Source organism: Rhynchophorus ferrugineus, unplaced genomic scaffold, assembly GCF_030347505.1.
Source record: "Rhynchophorus ferrugineus isolate W39M unplaced genomic scaffold, kcgeb_rfMv2 rfM526, whole genome shotgun sequence".
Taxonomy (NCBI): Eukaryota; Metazoa; Arthropoda; class Insecta; order Coleoptera; family Curculionidae; genus Rhynchophorus; species Rhynchophorus ferrugineus.
This window is the reverse complement of record NW_027473103.1, coordinates 21,096-30,000: the sequence shown is the minus strand read 5'-3', so window position 1 is coordinate 30,000 and position 8,905 is coordinate 21,096.

Below are 8,905 nucleotides of genomic sequence, written 5' to 3'. Positions count from 1 at the left end.
CATTAAAACCTCCGATGTATACCTGAATATAGCGGGAGGACGCCCGCATAATTTGACGAACCTTCAAGTGCACCTACTTATGAGGGACCATATAATACCAATTCGACATGACGAGAATTCAGAGCCAAATCGATATCACATGGCAACTATATTTGGTTCTAATGAAATGAAGGATCAACGAACATGAAGACATGCTCATCAATCACAGATACATGGAATTCTGTATCGTCGCAACCGATAATACGTACAACCTTCGATTGGAATGAATTAATCAAAAAAATTGGACGAAAATAGTTTAGACATTCAGAAAACTGACAATTAGGTAAAACTGTAAAACCTGCTTTAAATAGAAACCACATTAATCAAAAAAGGTCATGCATTGTAATACGATTAGTTACGAAAGTAGCCTAACCTTTGGACCATTTTGAATTTTAACTTATCGAGATATCGTTCGCGGGTAAACGGCGGGACTAACTACCACCGCCTTGACAACCGCAGCCTATGCCCGAACAAATCAGGAAGGCGCGTGCATGGATTAACGAGATTCCCACTGTCCTTATCTAAAATTTTACGCAATACTGCCGCGACGGAACCGAACAGGCGCTCGGAGACCCGTACGTGAACCGTCCCCGATACTTACGCAGGAAAGACCAGCTCGGAGCTTTAACAAGCACCAGAGCCATAGACAGATAGTCTACATTTCAAAATGTCCATATACTTACGCAGGAAAGACCAGCTCAGCAGATCGCGTTCGGATCCGTTCAGAGAAGGATCGAGATGCCGAGCGCGGGTAAACGGCGGGACTAACTACCACCGCCTTGACAACCGCAGCCTATGCCCGAACATATCAGGAAGGCGCGTGCATGGATTAACGAGATTCCCACTGTCCTTATCTAAAATTTTACGCAATACTGCCGCGACGGAACCGAACAGGCGCTCGGAGACCCGTACGTGAACCGTTCCCGATACTTACGCAGGAAAGACCAGCTCGGAGCTTTAACAAGCACCAGAGCCATAGACAGATAGTCTACATTTCAAAATGTCCATATACTTACGCAGGAAAGACCAGCTCAGCAGATCGCGTTCGGATCCGTTCAGAGAAGGATCGAGATGCCGAGCGCGGGTAAACGGCGGGACTAACTACCACCAACTTGACAACCGCAGCCTATGCCCGAACATATCAGGAAGGCGCGTGCATGGATTAACGAGATTCCCACTGTCCTTATCTAAAATTTTACGCAATACGGCCGCGACGGAACCGAACAGGCGCTCGGAGACCCGTACGTGAACCGTCCCCGATACTTACGCAGGAAAGACCAGCTCGGAGCTTTAACAAGCACCAGAGCCATAGACAGATAGTCTACATTTCAAAATGTCCATATACTTACGCAGGAAAGACCAGCTCAGACCTTTAACAAGCACCAGAGCCATAGACTCATGGTCTACATTTCAAAATGTCCCTAACTAAGATCGCGTTCGGATCCGTTCAGAGAAGGATCGAGATGCCGAGCGCGGGTAAACGGCGGGACTAACTACCACCACCTTGACAACCGCAGCCTATGCCCGAACATATCAGGAAGGCGCGTGCATGGATTAACGAGATTCCCACTGTCCTTATCTAAAATTTTACGCAATACGGCCGCGACGGAACCGAACAGGCGCTCGGAGACCCGTACGTGAACCGTCCCCGATACTTACGCAGGAAAGACCAGCTCGGAGCTTTAACAAGCACCAGAGCCATAGACAGATAGTCTACATTTCAAAATGTCCATATACTTACGCAGGAAAGACCAGCTCAGCAGATCGCGTTCGGATCCGTTCAGAGAAGGATCGAGATGCCGAGCGCGGGTAAACGGCGGGACTAACTACCACCACCTTGACAACCGCAGCCTATGCCCGAACATATCAGGAAGGCGCGTGCATGGATTAACGAGATTCCCACTGTCCTTATCTAAAATTTTACGCAATACGGCCGCGACGGAACCGAACAGGCGCTCGGAGACCCGTACGTGAACCGTCCCCGATACTTACGCAGGAAAGACCAGCTCGGAGCTTTAACAAGCACCAGAGCCATAGACAGATAGTCTACATTTCAAAATGTCCATATACTTACGCAGGAAAGACCAGCTCAGCAGATCGCGTTCGGATCCGTTCAGAGAAGGATCGAGATGCCGAGCGCGGGTAAACGGCGGGACTAACTACCACCACCTTGACAACCGCAGCCTATGCCCGAACATATCAGGAAGGCGCGTGCATGGATTAACGAGATTCCCACTGTCCTTATCTAAAATTTTACGCAATACGGCCGCGACGGAACCGAACAGGCGCTCGGAGACCCGTACGTGAACCGTCCCCGATACTTACGCAGGAAAGACCAGCTCGGAGCTTTAACAAGCACCAGAGCCATAGACAGATAGTCTACATTTCAAAATGTCCATATACTTACGCAGGAAAGACCAGCTCAGACCTTTAACAAGCACCAGAGCCATAGACTCATGGTCTACATTTCAAAATGTCCCTAACTAAGATCGCGTTCGGATCCGTTCAGAGAAGGATCGAGATGCCGAGCGCGGGTAAACGGCGGGACTAACTACCACCACCTTGACAACCGCAGCCTATGCCCGAACATATCAGGAAGGCGCGTGCATGGATTAACGAGATTCCCACTGTCCTTATCTAAAATTTTACGTAATACGGCCGCGACGGAACCGAACAGGCGCTCGGAGACCCGTACGTGAACCGTCCCCGATACTTACGCAGGAAAGACCAGCTCGGAGCTTTAACAAGCACCAGAGCCATAGACAGATAGTCTACATTTCAAAATGTCCATATACTTACGCAGGAAAGACCAGCTCAGACCTTTAACAAGCACCTGAGCCATAGACTCATGGTCTACATTTCAAAATGTCCCTAACTAAGATCGCGTTCGGATCCGTTCAGAGAAGGATCGAGATGCCGAGCGCGGGTAAACGGCGGGACTAACTACCACCACCTTGACAACCGCAGCCTATGCCCGAACATATCAGGAAGGCGCGTGCATGGATTAACGAGATTCCCACTGTCCTTATCTAAAATTTTACGCAATACGGCCGCGACGGAACCGAACAGGCGCTCGGAGACCCGTACGTGAACCGTCCCCGATACTTACGCAGGAAAGACCAGCTCGGAGCTTTAACAAGCACCAGAGCCATAGACAGATAGTCTACATTTCAAAATGTCCATATACTTACGTAGGAAAGACCAGCTCAGACCTTTAACAAGCACCAGAGCCATAGACTCATGGTCTACAATTCAAAATGTCCCTAACTAAGATCGCGTTCGGATCCGTTCAGAGAAGGATCGAGATGCCGAGCGCGGGTAAACGGCGGGACTAACTACCACCACCTTGACAACCGCAGCCTATGCCCGAACATATCAGGAAGGCGCGTGCATGGATTAACGAGATTCCCACTGTCCTTATCTAAAATTTTACGCAATACTGCCGCGACGGAACCGAACAGGCGCTCGGAGACCCGTACGTGAACCGTTCCCGATACTTACGCAGGAAAGACCAGCTCGGAGCTTTAACAAGCACCAGAGCCATAGACAGATAGTCTACATTTCAAAATGTCCATATACTTACGCAGGAAAGACCAGCTCAGACCTTTAACAAGCACCAGAGCCATAGACTCATGGTCTACATTTCAAAATGTCCCTAACTAAGATCGCGTTCGGATCCGTTCAGAGAAGGATCGAGATGCCGAGCGCGGGTAAACGGCGGGACTAACTACCACCACCTTGACAACCGCAGCCTATGCCCGAACATATCAGGAAGGCGCGTGCATGGATTAACGAGATTCCCACTGTCCTTATCTAAAATTTTACGCAATACGGCCGCGACGGAACCGAACAGGCGCTCGGAGACCCGTACGTGAACCGTCCCCGATACTTACGCAGGAAAGACCAGCTCGGAGCTTTAACAAGCACCAGAGCCATAGACAGATAGTCTACATTTCAAAATGTCCATATACTTACGTAGGAAAGACCAGCTCAGACCTTTAACAAGCACCAGAGCCATAGACTCATGGTCTACAATTCAAAATGTCCCTAACTAAGATCGCGTTCGGATCCGTTCAGAGAAGGATCGAGATGCCGAGCGCGGGTAAACGGCGGGACTAACTACCACCACCTTGACAACCGCAGCCTATGCCCGAACATATCAGGAAGGCGCGTGCATGGATTAACGAGATTCCCACTGTCCTTATCTAAAATTTTACGCAATACGGCCGCGACGGAACCGAACAGGCGCTCGGAGACCCGTACGTGAACCGTCCCCGATACTTACGCAGGAAAGACCAGCTCGGAGCTTTAACAAGCACCAGAGCCATAGACAGATAGTCTACATTTCAAAATGTCCATATACTTACGTAGGAAAGACCAGCTCAGACCTTTAACAAGCACCAGAGCCATAGACTCATGGTCTACAATTCAAAATGTCCCTAACTAAGATCGCGTTCGGATCCGTTCAGAGAAGGATCGAGATGCCGAGCGCGGGTAAACGGCGGGACTAACTACCACCACCTTGACAACCGCAGCCTATGCCCGAACATATCAGGAAGGCGCGTGCATGGATTAACGAGATTCCCACTGTCCTTATCTAAAATTTTACGTAATACGGCCGCGACGGAACCGAACAGGCGCTCGGAGACCCGTACGTGAACCGTCCCCGATACTTACGCAGGAAAGACCAGCTCGGAGCTTTAACAAGCACCAGAGCCATAGACAGATAGTCTACATTTCAAAATGTCCATATACTTACGCAGGAAAGACCAGCTCAGCAGATCGCGTTCGGATCCGTTCAGAGAAGGATCGAGATGCCGAGCGCGGGTAAACGGCGGGACTAACTACCACCAACTTGACAACCGCAGCCTATGCCCGAACATATCAGGAAGGCGCGTGCATGGATTAACGAGATTCCCACTGTCCTTATCTAAAATTTTACGCAATACGGCCGCGACGGAACCGAACAGGCGCTCGGAGACCCGTACGTGAACCGTCCCCGATACTTACGCAGGAAAGACCAGCTCGGAGCTTTAACAAGCACCAGAGCCATAGACAGATAGTCTACATTTCAAAATGTCCATATACTTACGCAGGAAAGACCAGCTCAGACCTTTAACAAGCACCAGAGCCATAGACTCATGGTCTACATTTCAAAATGTCCCTAACTAAGATCGCGTTCGGATCCGTTCAGAGAAGGATCGAGATGCCGAGCGCGGGTAAACGGCGGGACTAACTACCACCACCTTGACAACCGCAGCCTATGCCCGAACATATCAGGAAGGCGCGTGCATGGATTAACGAGATTCCCACTGTCCTTATCTAAAATTTTACGCAATACGGCCGCGACGGAACCGAACAGGCGCTCGGAGACCCGTACGTGAACCGTCCCCGATACTTACGCAGGAAAGACCAGCTCGGAGCTTTAACAAGCACCAGAGCCATAGACAGATAGTCTACATTTCAAAATGTCCATATACTTACGCAGGAAAGACCAGCTCAGCAGATCGCGTTCGGATCCGTTCAGAGAAGGATCGAGATGCCGAGCGCGGGTAAACGGCGGGACTAACTACCACCACCTTGACAACCGCAGCCTATGCCCGAACATATCAGGAAGGCGCGTGCATGGATTAACGAGATTCCCACTGTCCTTATCTAAAATTTTACGCAATACGGCCGCGACGGAACCGAACAGGCGCTCGGAGACCCGTACGTGAACCGTCCCCGATACTTACGCAGGAAAGACCAGCTCGGAGCTTTAACAAGCACCAGAGCCATAGACAGATAGTCTACATTTCAAAATGTCCATATACTTACGTAGGAAAGACCAGCTCAGACCTTTAACAAGCACCAGAGCCATAGACTCATGGTCTACAATTCAAAATGTCCCTAACTAAGATCGCGTTCGGATCCGTTCAGAGAAGGATCGAGATGCCGAGCGCGGGTAAACGGCGGGACTAACTACCACCACCTTGACAACCGCAGCCTATGCCCGAACATATCAGGAAGGCGCGTGCATGGATTAACGAGATTCCCACTGTCCTTATCTAAAATTTTACGCAATACGGCCGCGACGGAACCGAACAGGCGCTCGGAGACCCGTACGTGAACCGTCCCCGATACTTACGCAGGAAAGACCAGCTCGGAGCTTTAACAAGCACCAGAGCCATAGACAGATAGTCTACATTTCAAAATGTCCATATACTTACGCAGGAAAGACCAGCTCAGCAGATCGCGTTCGGATCCGTTCAGAGAAGGATCGAGATGCCGAGCGCGGGTAAACGGCGGGACTAACTACCACCACCTTGACAACCGCAGCCTATGCCCGAACATATCAGGAAGGCGCGTGCATGGATTAACGAGATTCCCACTGTCCTTATCTAAAATTTTACGCAATACGGCCGCGACGGAACCGAACAGGCGCTCGGAGACCCGTACGTGAACCGTCCCCGATACTTACGCAGGAAAGACCAGCTCGGAGCTTTAACAAGCACCAGAGCCATAGACAGATAGTCTACATTTCAAAATGTCCATATACTTACGCAGGAAAGACCAGCTCAGACCTTTAACAAGCACCAGAGCCATAGACTCATGGTCTACATTTCAAAATGTCCCTAACTAAGATCGCGTTCGGATCCGTTCAGAGAAGGATCGAGATGCCGAGCGCGGGTAAACGGCGGGACTAACTACCACCACCTTGACAACCGCAGCCTATGCCCGAACATATCAGGAAGGCGCGTGCATGGATTAACGAGATTCCCACTGTCCTTATCTAAAATTTTACGTAATACGGCCGCGACGGAACCGAACAGGCGCTCGGAGACCCGTACGTGAACCGTCCCCGATACTTACGCAGGAAAGACCAGCTCGGAGCTTTAACAAGCACCAGAGCCATAGACAGATAGTCTACATTTCAAAATGTCCATATACTTACGCAGGAAAGACCAGCTCAGACCTTTAACAAGCACCAGAGCCATAGACTCATGGTCTACATTTCAAAATGTCCCTAACTAAGATCGCGTTCGGATCCGTTCAGAGAAGGATCGAGATGCCGAGCGCGGGTAAACGGCGGGACTAACTACCACCACCTTGACAACCGCAGCCTATGCCCGAACATATCAGGAAGGCGCGTGCATGGATTAACGAGATTCCCACTGTCCTTATCTAAAATTTTACGCAATACGGCCGCGACGGAACCGAACAGGCGCTCGGAGACCCGTACGTGAACCGTCCCCGATACTTACGCAGGAAAGACCAGCTCGGAGCTTTAACAAGCACCAGAGCCATAGACAGATAGTCTACATTTCAAAATGTCCATATACTTACGTAGGAAAGACCAGCTCAGACCTTTAACAAGCACCAGAGCCATAGACTCATGGTCTACAATTCAAAATGTCCCTAACTAAGATCGCGTTCGGATCCGTTCAGAGAAGGATCGAGATGCCGAGCGCGGGTAAACGGCGGGACTAACTACCACCACCTTGACAACCGCAGCCTATGCCCGAACATATCAGGAAGGCGCGTGCATGGATTAACGAGATTCCCACTGTCCTTATCTAAAATTTTACGCAATACTGCCGCGACGGAACCGAACAGGCGCTCGGAGACCCGTACGTGAACCGTTCCCGATACTTACGCAGGAAAGACCAGCTCGGAGCTTTAACAAGCACCAGAGCCATAGACAGATAGTCTACATTTCAAAATGTCCATATACTTACGCAGGAAAGACCAGCTCAGACCTTTAACAAGCACCAGAGCCATAGACTCATGGTCTACATTTCAAAATGTCCCTAACTAAGATCGCGTTCGGATCCGTTCAGAGAAGGATCGAGATGCCGAGCGCGGGTAAACGGCGGGACTAACTACCACCACCTTGACAACCGCAGCCTATGCCCGAACATATCAGGAAGGCGCGTGCATGGATTAACGAGATTCCCACTGTCCTTATCTAAAATTTTACGCAATACGGCCGCGACGGAACCGAACAGGCGCTCGGAGACCCGTACGTGAACCGTCCCCGATACTTACGCAGGAAAGACCAGCTCGGAGCTTTAACAAGCACCAGAGCCATAGACAGATAGTCTACATTTCAAAATGTCCATATACTTACGTAGGAAAGACCAGCTCAGACCTTTAACAAGCACCAGAGCCATAGACTCATGGTCTACAATTCAAAATGTCCCTAACTAAGATCGCGTTCGGATCCGTTCAGAGAAGGATCGAGATGCCGAGCGCGGGTAAACGGCGGGACTAACTACCACCACCTTGACAACCGCAGCCTATGCCCGAACATATCAGGAAGGCGCGTGCATGGATTAACGAGATTCCCACTGTCCTTATCTAAAATTTTACGCAATACTGCCACGACGGAACCGAACAGGCGCTCGGAGACCCGTACGTGAACCGTTCCCGATACTTACGCAGGAAAGACCAGCTCGGAGCTTTAACAAGCACCAGAGCCATAGACAGATAGTCTACATTTCAAAATGTCCATATACTTACGCAGGAAAGACCAGCTCAGACCTTTAACAAGCACCAGAGCCATAGACTCATGGTCTACATTTCAAAATGTCCCTAACTAAGATCGCGTTCGGATCCGTTCAGAGAAGGATCGAGATGCCGAGCGCGGGTAAACGGCGGGACTAACTACCACCACCTTGACAACCGCAGCCTATGCCCGAACATATCAGGAAGGCGCGTGCATGGATTAACGAGATTCCCACTGTCCTTATCTAAAATTTTACGTAATACGGCCGCGACGGAACCGAACAGGCGCTCGGAGACCCGTACGTGAACCGTCCCCGATACTTACGCAGGAAAGACCAGCTCGGAGCTTTAACAAGCACCAGAGCCATAGACAGATAGT